This window comes from Adiantum capillus-veneris, chromosome 25, assembly GCF_014529385.1.
Source record: "Adiantum capillus-veneris isolate H3 chromosome 25, ASM1452938v2, whole genome shotgun sequence".
Taxonomy (NCBI): Eukaryota; Viridiplantae; Streptophyta; class Polypodiopsida; order Polypodiales; family Pteridaceae; genus Adiantum; species Adiantum capillus-veneris.
Window position 1 is genome coordinate 54,761,561 of NC_140955.1, and position 15,116 is coordinate 54,776,676.

General features: G+C 40.8%; 2 pseudogenes; both read left to right on the forward strand.

Annotated features, from left to right (window-relative positions):
• The first annotated feature begins 6,153 nt into the window (after window positions 1-6,153).
• On the forward strand, window positions 6,154-6,915 carry LOC147424916 (protein MIZU-KUSSEI 1-like; annotated as a pseudogene).
• A 2,652-nt stretch (window positions 6,916-9,567) lies between these two features.
• Window positions 9,568-12,112, forward strand: LOC147424917 (uncharacterized; annotated as a pseudogene).
• The last annotated feature ends 3,004 nt before the right edge of the window (window positions 12,113-15,116 follow it).

Consider the following 15,116-nt stretch of genomic DNA (forward strand, 5'->3'; position numbering starts at 1 on the left):
AAGTCCGAAGCATTCAAGCTATATTTAATTAACTCTTGTGAGATTGAAGAGAAATCCATTGCCAAAATTGCTTTGGCATAAGCAATCTTTTCAACTCGCGAAGGAGAAATTTGACGGTGCAACATCAACATCTACTAGGAGACAATGTTAGAGACCAAGCCAACATGGATTCAAGTCGAGTAGAGAATCCAACTAAACCAGAGCTAGCTAGCAGTAGCACAAGCACAAGTGCACAGAGAAAATCTTACAACTCTATGGCTACAATGGAGAAAAAGTCTTGTATACAGATTTGGAAGGCCATAGATACCTTATGAGCATCGAAAGAAGCACAAGAGCCAAGATCCTATTGATCAGAGTGAAACCAGATCTAGAGCACTCCCATATGTTCACAGATTTTAGTGGAGCCGGATATTGCAAGATCAAAGATAAGGTGCAGATAGAAGTTCAAAGTTTTGATCCAAGTGGTCATCCAAAACTTTGCACAAGCCAACAAACCATACATTTGATGCATATGTAATCAGGATCGTTGTACATGGATTACAATGGTTGAATCTACAGTGGAGAGCCAAAAATGGAAGATTGAACCAATGAGCCAATAGAAGCCAATCTAGTTGGAGAACCAAGTCAAAGGTAGTACAAAGGTAAAGATGGAGCATACTATACCTTGAAGCTCAGTGTTCTAAAGGAAGATGTTGAAATCTTGGCAAGTACAGCAACAAAGACTTCTCAACAAGAGCTTGGGATGGAAGAGCCAATTGAAATACCACCCATAATGGTATACTACTCATATTGTGGAAGAAAAGGTTGACATTTTCTAGATGATTATCCAAGAAACTCGAACAACAAGGATATAGCAACTGCAAAGCAAAACATGGAGCGAATTGCAAATGAAAAATCCGATGTAAGTGCATCTAACTCGTTATTTTTGGTGCAATCAAATGATCTCACACTACCATTAGAAGCACTAGTAAAAGCACTGCTAGTTCAAAAGTTGCATAAAGATACATAGACACCTGAAAAGCTTAAAATTGACCCTTTGAACAACAAGTCCTGCGTGAATTTGGTTAAAGTGTCTAGATATCACCGAAGGTTGAAAAGAGTGTTAGGTTGCAAATGATTCTGCATCCAATGCCACTGGTGTGAAATCATTTACAAGTCTAAGGGACACATCAAAGCGAATGATTTTAACATTGTATGGTACCCATAATTCATATGCACACTATGTAGACCGAGAAGGGCAAGTGTACAAAAAGAATCGACCAGTGTATGAAAGGCCCACATATTAGCTCATATAATTATTCCCAGTGATAGATAAAGAAGAATGGTTCATTTCTAAGTAAAGAATCTATTATAGTCCTTCCTCTCTAGAGCTGAATGATACTACCCGAGTGAACCCAGAAATCTATTGAGAGCCAAACTCTGATCCATCTGAAGTTAATCTTGGACGTTGTGACCAGACCAGTATATACTTTGACCAAAACAACCGTAGATATAGACGAGTATGATTATTAAGGGAGCTTTTCAGTTAGAGATTTTTGAAAACCTATAGAGCTTTTTTGAGAATTGGTAAACATATAGAGCTTTTTGGAGAAATGCTATATAGAGATTCTTCTCTTTTGTCCAATGTGCATCCATCCCAAGACTAGAGATAAACTAGTTTATCCTCATCAAAGGCAATTTTTTAGAGAGGGAAAGCTAATCTTGAGAGAGTGTACAAAATCAAGGAATGTGTGGAAAGAGAGAGAGAAGATAAACTTTTCTATCCTTTATTAAGATTTTTCATTAACAAGGCTTCTTAGAGGAGAGATAAACACAATATCCTTTTACATCTAATGGCATACTTATTGCATTCACTATTAGGGTTTTTGTAATGGGTGGACTATGTACAATATGTGATTCAAAGATTCAATTTTTGGTGTAATGTAGACATCAAGAAATTATAACCCCAAAGTGAATGGTAGACCATAGAGTAATGTACCACCCTTGGTATGCAACTATTAGTGATAATAGAGATGCAACTTTCTTGCTCAAAGTGGCAGAATATTGGTTCTAACCCATAATTTATGCTAGCTAAAACCCAAATTGATTGATTCAAAATAAGTAGAGATACATTTATTGGCATGAAGAGATAATGTTGAAAACTACATATCACGTCATAATTAAAGCTCTCCACCAAAACCCTATAGAGGGATTCAACAAACACAAGGGAGGCAACAAGGTGACTCTCCTCCCCTTCCAATGTCAAATCATTCATGTTTTACTGTGACATTCATTCATGTTTTACTGCCACAATAAACAAAGAATCCTAGAAACACACATTGATAAGATCTATGTCATTCATATTTCTACAAGCATTTGTGTAGCAAAGGGTGTACAAAAAAACCGGCACTACAACATTTACCTTACCTTATCGACATGATAGATTTTCCATAGATCAATGTGTATTTCACCAATTATGGTGTCAATCTTTGGCAATGACTCATTTAATTTCATAGACACAAACATTGAGTACACATTTGCAATGAAAAAAAAACAACTTAAATGTAGCAAATGTAACTTCTACTTTTTGTCCATCATTCTCTCACAATGAGGTCTTTGTGGTTGACCATTGTTCCCTCTTTGGAATAGTGAAATGCATGGACTCGTGCCTTTTCTTTAATTGAGGAGCTCACGGAGGGCTCAAGAATTGGCTTCCCTTCCTTGTGTGCGGAAGTTCCAGATTTTGAGGAGTTTCCTTTCTTAGAGTGCACCTCTTTATTGGCGGTGGATTCAGAATCCTCCATGGTGGCTACAACTACACACATTTTCTTGCTCTACAAAAAAGAAAGAAAGAAGAATGACCAATTATATGCTCTACAAATAGAATGTCTTTATTATTTAATAAGTGAAAATAGACATACCATTCAAAAAATTGGCTTCATATCTTGAATAAGGGCCACCTAGGGCAATGCCAATCATTAAGTACTCTATCGACCATCAAAGTAAAGAATCCAAGGTCAATCGCTAAAAGATCTTTCCAATCCTCCATCCTTTCTAGCATAACCTCTAAAGGACATTCATCAAAGACTTGCACCAACCATCTACTTTTTGTGAGTGATAGAACCAAATAAGTTGATTAAAACACTTTAGATTCTTTGAATAGCATAAGACACATACGAAGGGCTATATAATTAACATTTATCACCTAGATATAAACCTCTTGGAGGATTCCAACATCTCTAGGATCTTGTCATTTTCCTCTTTGGTGTTCATTTTTTCCCATAGCTAAGAGAAAGGCTTCTCTTCTTTGATAGGAGAACCAAGTCTCAAAGCCCTTAGGAAGGTTCAATACGAGCTTTCCCATCAATTTGATGCATTGTTTTAACAAATTTCCCTTGTAACACTCCTTTCTTAAGTGCATCCTAAATTTTTTTTTGTGCTAAGGTACATTTCATTAGTACGAAAAGAGTGGTGCATGTGAGGTCTGTTAAAGCAATGTATCACATTGAAGGGAAAGTTCAAATTGAAGTTTTATCTTGTTAATAGTTTCATAATGTCAATATGCAATGAAAACTAGTAAGTTTCATATATAAACTAATTCCACAAACTCCTTGCTTAGTCTAAGACTTTGCTTAATGCTAAGGTGTAATGTTTGTTGAGGGCTAATGAGTAAACCTTGTGCTTTAACATCTGAAAAGAATCCAATCCCACTTGTAGGATTTGCATTTAATATCTGTAAAAGAGAAAACAAGGTGTATATTAGAAAGAAACATTTCGTTTTTCAAAGCAATTTTGTAATCTTTAGAGTGAAAACAAGGTAGCAATCGTTGCATGTAGACATGTGCATCTGACCTCATAGATGCAACTGAGTGTGTGGGTTGTGTCATATAGTATCATTTTAGAGTAACAATCAATCGCCATTTTGTGTTACTCGTTATGTAGTTAGTAAGGTAACAGTGTGGCCACATGTATGCCTCTAGGTTTGTGGGTGTGTTTTTAGTTCCTACTATTGCGAAGTGATTAATACAATTTGAAAGTAGCAATGTGATCATGTGCATGTTTTCACATCTATGCATGTAGTGGAGAATTTCTGTGAAGAAATACTTACTTTGTATGCCCTCTCTTTGAATTCAATCCAAACCAAGGACTTCTTTATCTTGTGCAGACATGTGGGGATCATTTACTTCCACAACCTTTTTCATTATAAAAGACTCAAACTTGTCCTACAAGTAAGAAAAATTAGTAATAATTGAAGACGCAAATCAAGCAATTGAGAGCCCAAGACACAATGAAGAATAGTAAACAAGTGAGAGTCTAGGCAAGACAAGAATACACTAACCTTTCAAACAAGCAGTGTCTCCATTGTATCATTGAGTAATCCAAGAATTTAATGAGAAGCATAAGGTAAACTTACCTTTATATAAGGACCTAGCTCTATCTAAGGACTTGTGGCCCAAGTCTTGCTAGGGCATAGATAAAATCCAACTCCTTGATATGAAAGGAAATAAAAATAAAAGAGGAAGAGAATTACTAAAATGCCTTTGGAAATTAGCATTGCAATGAAAATAAACTCCTAGAGACATATCCTTGTGTTGCTTGCTTCTATTGAGCATTGTTGAAGCTTGATGAAGGCCTTCCCATTTCTATCTAAAGAAAGTACAAATGACCAATAATTTTTTTAATCATAAAATCTAATATCCACTTATCCCAAATGATTTTCTCCTATTGAAATGATCATTTAATAGGGGGAGATAAATGGGGACAAGAGTGAGGATACAAATATGTGCTGCTAAACCTATCTCAGCAGGGGGCCCAGGAGGAGGGATAACTATCTCTCAATAGGGTCCAAAAGGACATCAATGGTCTACCAAAGAGCAATGTGCACCTAATGGAGCTTTGAAAGACCCTAGCTTAATCTTCATTAAGACCGCTACAATCAATGTTATTAGCCTAGTTTTGTTACAAAATTAATACAAATTTCACATTTGCAAATCATTATGTGAAAACAAAATTCATTTTAAAAGACATGTTGATAAAAATGTTCAATTTTGCAAAAATCTTTGGCTCACCAAAAGCATAGTGTGCAATGTACTATTTAGTCGTGTGAAAAAAAAATCATTGTAAAAAATATATTTTCCATTGAAATAAAAGCACGTACTCTCCTAAGTAAATGTTATTTTATAAGTTGAAATATACAAAACATTTTTCCCACTATAAGAGTAGCGTGAACTCTCTCCTAAGTAGATGTTTGAAAAAATCCTTCAAATTTGCAAAATTTTCACATTGAAATCAAAGAGAACACTCTCCTAGGTAAATGTTTTAAAAAAAGTTGAAATATACGAAATATTTGCCCACTTAAAGAGCAACGTGTAAGTAAATATTTGAATTTTGTTTCAAATTTGAGAGTATTTTCCACATTGACAGCAAAGAGTATACTCTTTTAAATAAATGTTTTTAAATATAAATTGAAATATAAAAAACATTTTGCACGCTAAAAGAGCAATGTGCACTCTCTAAAGTAGATGCTTGAAAAAAACCTTCAAATTTTGAAAATATTTTCCACGTTGAAATCAAAGCGTGCACTCTCCTAAGTAAATATTTTAAAAAAATTTGGATTATACAAAATGTATTACTCTCTAAAAGATTCCATCATTACACAACATAATGCGACCACTATAACATATAACAAAGTTCTTGCAGCATCTTACGAAGTGGTTTAAGATTGATTAAGTCTCTCAAAAACACTTAGTACACCTTGCTACCTTGTTGAAAAGTAAGAAAGTAGAGATTTGAAAACATTTTCTATATGAATGATTCTTACACCAAAAACTTCTATCATTTCTACAAAACAAAACTAAAAGCTCCATTTTCTAACCTTGAGCAATCACATGCTTTTTTGAAAAATAACCGAATGTGGAAGACACCCTTAATCTCCGAGAGGAGCCCTAAAATAGCACACGGCCCATGGATCCTTTGCAAGCCAAGGTGAATCCATGCCGTGCTCATTCTACTAGGGCCTATGTCACACATGGCTAAAAAAGTCCCTATTGAGGTGCTTGTAGTGTCACACATAGACAAAAAACTATAAAGAATTAAACTTTTTATTGAAGACGGTCTAGGTTACGTAGTGTGAACCTAGTTAATGAAGGCCACAAATAGTATTTGAAATTTTGAATGTGTATTGCTTTAGGCAATACAATAAACTTTGACAACAAGGATCAGAGCAGCGCGCGTTGCTCTTTGGTGCTCTGCCAAAATCCTCATGGTCTGCCAAAATTTTGGGTTTCTATCGCATGCTGCAAAGTATCTAGAAGATTTGGAGGCAAACTAGGAGCAGAGAAGTTGAGAGAGTCTGGGTTAACGACATCGGAGAGACCCTTGGTGAACATGCAGCTAGACGTTGTGCATTCAATGAGCAATGCGAGCAGTCCTGGGCAGCAGCATGAGGAGCTAATGGATCCGGAGCCAGGAGGCCACAGTCTCCCTCTGCCAAACATGTCATGCAAGTGGCTCGCATTGCCGTCCAGACCATCTGTGCACCCTTCCTTGGGAAGCTATGTTATTGGCACTCTCTCCAGATACTACAAGGGCCATGTGCACTTTGTAGTGCAAGACACTCTTGTCAAGGAAATGGCATCAAGGCTTGTCCGAATCACTCTCAAGTGCGAAAAGACCAGTAGTCACGGAAATCTATTCTATGCTTTTCTGATTTGAAGCCTATGTGCAGCTTCCCTTCTTCTCTCATTGGTGCAAGCGGTATCTATGGGTGTTGGGGTTCTTTCTATGACTGAAGAGGCACCTAAAGGTGAGCTCATGTACATGCGGGTGAAATTTGAGAGTGTGACTGGATCAAAAGATTTGGAGGCATATAACAATATGAAATCCATTGAACATGGAAAAAAACCTTATGATGAGATTGTTGGTCAGGGTTGCTGAAGAAATATGGTGTGCCTTGCACAGTTTTGGTTGGAGTTTACTCTATATGTGGTGTACTCTCTGAAAGCACGAGATTTTTTTGATGAGATTTTTGAGATGCGATCTTTTGCAATGCAATGATTGAGAGATATGCCTAGTAGAGCAGGGCAAGGTTGCTTTCAAAAATGCAAAAAGAGCATGTGGAGCTATACAAGGACTTGACATGGGTGAACAAACTCACGATCACGTTGTTGGTTTGGTGAAATTGAAAAAGGACTTGTTGTGTAGCACTTCGGTTGACAGTTATGCAAATTGCCCTATTGTCAATGCACTTTCTTGGATTGCACTGATGGCAAGATAAGTCCAACAAGGGAATATGGAGGAAGCTCTAAGCTGTGTTGATTTGATGCAAAGCAAGGGCTTCTCTTCATATGAAATCACCTATGCTTGCATCTTCAAGGCATGTGGAATTATGCAAGGGGCTAAAGCAGATGAACAACTTCATGATAACGTTTTTAGTCTTGGGCTGCAGAAAAATGACTCGTTGTGTAGCACTTTGGTTAATATGTATGCAAAGCTTCCGGGGGGGGGTGTAGTCTCTTGGGTTGCATTGATAGCAGGATATGTTTGACACAAGGGAAGAGTGAGGAAGCTCTAAGTTGTGCTGATTTTCTCCAAAGCAAGGGCTTCTCTCTGGATGAAATCACCTTGTTTGCATCTTGAATGTATGTGGTATTATGCAAGGGGTGAGGTGGGTGAACAAATCCATCATCAATCCAAGGCTCTTCAAAAAAAAACTTGTTGTGTAGCACTTTGATCAACATGTATGAAACATTTCTTATTGGGGATTTAGTCCTTTGGATTGAATTGATTGTAGAGTACATCTAAGAAGGGAAGAGCAAAGGAAGTAAGGGATTCTCTCCACATGCAATCACCTTGCTTTCATCTTGAAGGCATGTGGCATTGTACAAGGGGTTGACGTGGTGAGCAAGTTAGGGTTTTTCTTGACATGTATGCAGAGTTTCCTATTGAAGATGGAGTCTCTTGGATTGCATTGATTGCATGATAGTCCCAACAAGGGAAGAGTGAGAAATCTCTAAGATATTTTGATTCAATTCCCAACACATATGCTTGAATGTTGAAGGCATTATGCACGACATTGACATGGGAAACAACTTGATGATGAGATTGTTAGTTCGGGCTTCATTGGTATATTAAGATAATGAGAGGCTGATCAAATTTTGGCCACATTCTTTGCAAGTTAAGTGGGATGAACCATGTACAAGTACATATCTCTTTGTTCACATTAAGAACATGCATTAGGAAAAATATGGACTCTCCTTGGGCCTTTTTGATTAGTGAAGGCTTAAGGGAGAACCAATTAGAGGGCTCTTGGGATATCACCTAGAGGGGGAGGAATGGTAGGAGTGCAGCCTAATTGTCTCCCTCTTCAATGCTTGGTTCTTAGAGAGTGAGGGAAGAGAGGCTGGGGGGGGGGGGTAAAAGAGGGAAAGAGGTGTCATAAAAGAGGGAGGGACCCCCCCCAAAAGAAAAATGCGCAGGCTTAAAAACCCTAAAAAATGATTTTTTTTTAAAAGTGTCAAAATTGACTCGTTTGCCTCCAAAACTGTCCCAAAAAATATACTAACTTCAAAAAGCCAAATTCCGCCCCCCAAAATCCACTTTTCTCTCCCTCTATCACTACTTTTCTCTCCCATACTCTCCCTCTTCTCCCTCCTCCCATTCTCTCTCTACAGTCAAGGCAACCATAGCCAAAATCTTTCCACCACTCTCTTCCTCTCTCCATAGCTCCCTCTTCTCTCACACTTCCATCAACCCTCTACAATCCCACACCCGATAGCCGACAGCTCACCACTATCCTCTCTACCTCTCACTCCTCCCCTCTTTCTCTATCTCTTCTATCAAAGCCACCATAGCCACCATAGGCATCTCACCTCACCCTCCCCTCAACTCCTCATTCTCTCTCCATAGTACCCACACACAATAGCCCACAGCCTTGTCCACTTCTCTCCCTCACCTTCCTCCCACCCATTTCCAATCCCTTTCTAAGCCCAACTTCCCAAGCATGTCCACCGCTAACACGCATAGACGACCCAAACCAGAGATACATGAGATTGTGTTTCACAACACAAAAAATTCAGAGAGGAGATGGATCCCACAGGCATTCAAGAAGGGTTCATGGGTCTACATGCAACCGTCCAGTGCTGGACCTCATCACGTACGATATCGAGACGCACAGGAATGCCATTGGAAGGGAAGACTATTGGCATTCAAATAAACCAAGTCCGGAATGGTGGCCATTGTGCAACACGTATACAGTGCAACTGAGATCCACCTGCAGAGAGCTTCAACTCAATTTTCACCTCATTGTAAGTCCTCATGGTTTAGCTATCCCATGTATATATCATGTTTAACGGCATGCGATCATTTTGTTTGACTAAGGGCATTTGTAAAGATGTTTTTCCATCCAGTTTAGTTGAGGAGCAGCCACTTGAGTGCCTCTCAGGCACGTTCATGGTTGTGCATGCTCACATTGGGGAGCTTATGTTTCTAAATGTCTCGTCAAGAAAACTTACCAAGCAATGAATATTCATGTACTCCCACAAGTACATGGTACCGAAGTCAAGCCAAGGCTATGGTAGGTTAGAAGCCATGGAGACACCCTCATTGCAGAGTGTAGAATGGCCAACTCTAGACCATTGGGCCTTGCTTTCTTTCAAGCGCAAGGTGCTGCAAGATTTTCAAGGGTCCTTAAAGTTTGGTAAGACAACCAGATCGGTGGGTCTCAGTTTGCATTGTCCCATCCATTTGTTTGTGCATGCATTCCGCTCTCTGTCGATTGTGAAAACACCGACAATGTTTGTTTGCAAAGAAGTTGACGTAGATGCAATGGACACCATTCTAGGTGTCAATTTGGGCTATGTTGACGGTTTGCATGATGGTGACCGTTACAAGTGCAATGTGTCCCCCACACAACTTTGCCTTCGATATTTGAAGGCAAGGTGCACCTTGTATGCACGGTTTAGCTACGAAAGGTGGATGCACAAACGTGGCAAATGGATACCCTTGCAGCTGACGGCCCAAGAGGTTCAATTTTTTGAAATTTGTGTCCGCATGCCCAATAATGAGGTGGAGGTGGTTGAAGTGAACCCGCATTGGAATCTTGACAATCTTCGGGAACATTTTGTCATAATGGGGTTCGAGGACGTCGATAATGCAAGTTTCAAGCTGGAACAACACAAGGTTTGCTTTGTGCTTGATTAGCTACCTTTTCTTAATTTTTCTGGGTATTTTTATCTTGATTGCCCATTTTTGGTTGTGTAGATTGGAAGGCGGATGGAGGCCACTATGCTTGTTTCCAAAGATTGGGCTACATACGAAGTCATCTTGTCTAAGTGAATTGGCTTGTAACTTTACTCTTTTATGTACTGGATATTTTATTAAAGATTTTGAAAATTTTTAGGGTGTTGTACTTGAGTTTTAAGGTGTTTTGTAATTTTATTTTTAAAACACATATTTTTTATTTTTTTCGAGATGGAATATGTCTATAAAAGGGGGACCACCTCCTCATTTTACCATTTTCATCCCAGCATTGTAGAGAGACCTAGCATACCCAATTACGCAAAGAGAAAGCATGGCTACAACTACTGCTTTAGATGCATTCCTTAATGAGGCTGGGCATGCAAATCACCCTGAGCTTCATGCATTTTTCACAACCCAACCCGATTTGGAAACCACCTTGACCCTCCACTCTCAATCTCTTGAGCACATCACTTCATACATTTCCATGTGCATGGGGAGATTCATTGTTGAGTTACCAAACCGGCAAGTACAATGGGTCCCTGAGGGCCTTCTGCACCACATCTACAAAGGGGACATGCCATTTCATCAGCGGCTTTAACGCTTTGCCACCATAGCACAACCCGTCGAACAATATGTGCGGCTTGAAGATGATGATATGTGAGCAATGCGTAAGGGGAAGACCGGGAACACATTTTTCTCTGTCCAGGCCATAATGATCTTCCTCCTTCACGAGTGCCCAACAGGCCCTAACGTAGTGCTACCACCCTTGCAGATCGGCGGGGTCCTGGCGGATGTGAAGGACCCCAAGCCCACGCCCATTGACACATCCACAGAGGAGAGGACGCTTGCCTTGACCTACCCTGTAGGGATTCAAGGCCTCTTGGAGGCCTCTCCATCTATCGGTTTGTCCTCGGGGCCGCCAGAAGGAACCAGCACTCGAGATGCCATCCCTGAGGTAGAGATTACCCGTTTCTCCTCCATTGTGGTGGGTGGGGAGGAGTTTGTGTTTTTACATGATCTAGAGAAATCCTTTGAGCTTCGCATGGATGAGTGTTTCTCCATCCTCGATGCCCATGGCAAGTTTGAGGTTGATACCACCACCTCCCATGACGATGATCTCCTACTGCCCATGGGGAATACTGTGGCGGACACAGTGGCGGTCGCACAAGCCGAGGTGACAGCGGTCGAGTAGGCCAAGGTCTCTGAGGAGGAGTTTGTGGCTGTGCAAGCCATGTGTTTGGCTAAACGCACAAGAGTGGATTCACCATCACCTGCTACAACACCTATTTTTCTTGATCCAAAGGGGAAGTCAAGTGTGGATCTTTACTTGCACCCGGATGCTGATGAGGAGGATTGTAGACAAGAGGTATAGATGCTCACTTAAATCTGATTGTTACAATTGATTTTGTTAATGTTATAACTAATTTTTTGCCATATTTCTCACAAATCCTATGTTTTGCAGGATGTTTTGGAGGTTGATGCCTGGGCGCAATGGTCAGGGGGGAGGAGGACGGCGTGTGGACCTCAAGCGGCACTTGCTCACTACCTCGGCACACTTCCGGCTGGTGACGTGGTGTTTGTGCATGCCGACTACTCCCCCAATGGACACTACAACATTTTTGCCCTCCGTTCACTCTCCAAGGCCTTGTGCTTAACAACCCTTGCCCAATCGGCCAACCTTGTAGTGCTTGTAAAGAAACATTTTGCAATATCCACTTTCGACGTCAACTTTTGCAGGCACCTCATCGCCCATGTCGGCATGAACCAAGCTGTAGGGGTTAATGACACCCAAGAAATTACAACCACTTTGCTTAACAGGGAGCCACCCCAAAAGGCCAAGCGCCAGAAAATTGTAATTCAAAAGATTCTAAAGCAAAATCCGGATATCATGTAAAGTGTTGATTTCCTTAACGAATCTACTTTTTGGTGTCTATGACTCTCTCATACTTGCAAGCTTTTGAATTTGTTATATGTTTGGCTTCCAATGTGTTTATGAGAAGCACCCGTGCTTAGTGAATCATGCAGTTTTTGATGCATGCTGGGTTGGAAAGAATATTGGCCAGCCAACTTGCATTAAATCATGGGGAAGACGCCCTTGTGGCAACCCATTTTGGAGCATCTCAAGCCCTTTAAAAGGCTTATCAATACCTTTCTCCATGAATTAAGACAAAATGGCTAACCAACATTCACTCCAACCATAGATCCTTTCATAACCAAGTTGTTGTACAATCCCAGATAAATTTCAGTTGCAAAACCAAAACTACTTACATGTATGCTTCAGATTATCTATGCTACATTGACTTAGTGGGGTATGCACTTCCTGATGCATCCAGGATATTTGAAGCATTGAAGCAAGGGAAATATCCTAAATGCAAGGAAAAACATCCTGGAAAGCTCTGGAAAGACCTTGGCAGGCCCTAAAAATGGCTGCCACAAGGGCGCGCATTTGGTCCCTTCATCGGCCTGTGGAAGCACCAAATGCGCGCCCTTGTGGTAGCCATTTTGGGGGCATTCCAAGCCCTTTCCAAGGCTTTCCAGAAACTTTTACCATGCATTCAAGATATTCGGGTTGCATCAGTGCTTCATATAGCTTGGATGTATCAGGAACTGCATGCTTGACTTAGCCAAGGTGCTTAACGTAGGCAAGTTTTCCCAATGCCAAGCTACATACATACAAAAGAAGGTAGACAAAACATGGACCACTGCTACATCGCATTGTACACACTTAAAGCAATACAATGCACAAAGAGTAGATAGAGTATACAATCAAAAGACACTTATATTCAAATTCTTCCCAATCTTGGAAGTTCCGTAAATACAAAAATGGTTTAATGACTAATTACAAGCTAATGCTCATGGCGCAAATGGCGAGCAAGTTGCATATCCTTGGGCATAATCGTTACACGCTTTCCATGGATGGCACATAGGTTTGCATCCTCTAATATGCTAGTTATATATTGCTCTGCTACCTCTTGGACTGCCTCTATGGCCACGATGCCCATCCAAAACTCAGTATTGTACATTTGCAAAACCTCCCTGCAAAGCCTTGCAAAAGGGGCCCTCCAAATCAAGAGCTCGGTGCTCTTTTGATAGTGGCAAATCTCTACAAATACACGGCTGCACTTTCACACCTTCTGAGGTTGACGGCGAGGTGAATTTGTTGCACGAGTTGGGGCAGCTTGCTTCCTCTTCTTGTAGACAATGCTCTTTCTCTTTTTCGGCCGCACAGGCACCTCCAGCACCTCATATTCCGAGTCCACCCACTCTTCATTTGATTCGTGCTCTTCACTATTGTGCATATGTGATGGTGTGGGTCCACTCTTTTTAGGGAGTGTCTTACCCCCAATAGACATGTGAGCAGCATAAGTTTGTATTTCGATGCCAACCCATGGGGGATCATCATCCGTCTCTTCCGAGCCTTCTGACCATTGTTTGTGGTTATTTATTTCTTTGCCTTGGTCACTCTCATCTGTGGTGTTGCCCTCAGAATCGTTGGAGTCCGATGAATAGACAACAAGGCGATGCTTCCTTCTCTCTTTTCCTGCTGTAGAGGACTGACCATGTTGATTTGAAGCTCCAGCTTCTTCTGTGTGGAGCTCACCTTGAACTTGTGAAGTTCGAGCTTCTTGTGCTGGAGCTGGGATTCGTTGGCCATCCGAGCCCTCTGAATATTCAATCCTTGCCGTTTGTTTTGTTCTTGCCATGGTAGCACCTAGTATGGAAAATGACAAAATGAGTGCCTTCAACCTTTAAATAGGGGTTTTTGGGATTTGGGCCCTTTCACACTATGCAACCTATTAAGTGAAAAACTCAAATAAACCAATTGAATTTAACAAGTAAACCTGGATCATGCGGACGGCTGACGCGACACCCAAACGCTGCCATTTCGATCCTTAGTTGCACTCCAAGCCTCATGGCCCAGGGTCACTAGCGAGCGTTTCCACTTCTCGGATGCTGCAGTACGGGAGGCCTTGCGTAACTACTTTGCTAACATTGACTCTCTTACCTTCTCAATAGTGCGAGTTCTCCCAAAGGTGTGCCTAAAAAACCAGTTAAACATCTCTTGGAGGTAGTTGGAGTGTGAACCACCACCACCATGCTGAGTGGGACTTCTCCATGCCTTGTGTACTCCATATATCAAGCGAGCCATAGTGGTCCATGTAGTATGCACCATGCGCATAGAGAATGTGCTAAAACAACCAAAAAGGAGATAAACCAATAGAAAAGTTGCATTTTCAAACATTGCATATCTATTAAGTCCGTTAAAACAAACCATGTAGTGTGTAATCTTGCTTTCAAACCATCCGTTCTTAGCGGCCTTTGTGAACTCATAAAGCACCTCCTTGAACTCCTCTCGCTGCTCAATGGTGGTGCTTGAAAGATTCATCAATTGCACAACCTTTTGAAAGGATGACCATACTAGCTTGCGTTGGTTAGCAACCTCCACATTGGGATCTTTGTCCTTCGTGCATGAAGGCAAATCTTTCCACAACTCCCACCGCTTCTCACTTGCTAGATCGACACTTGCCTTGTGTACTTGCGTTGGAGACTTTGACATCTTCTTGAAAACTTGACGTGCCTTGGCTCCATTCTTGAAAACCTTCTGTGCCACCTCACATGTCTTCTCCCTACAAGTCTCTACTACAATGTTCACCCTTGATTAGTGCCATCCAATCTCATTAACGAGCATCTCCGCCCCCTGCAAGGAGTCTTTTGACTGTTGAAGGGACTTCATTGTGAAAGCATATTCAATGTGATGCTTTAGCATCCTATCAAATATTTGCATAAACTCATGCAATGTACAAAAGTGAACATTGTTGAGGGAGAAGGGAATTATGGGGTTCCACCCAGGATCTTTGCTATCCCTATTGGGCACCTCTAGCATATCACATGAAAGA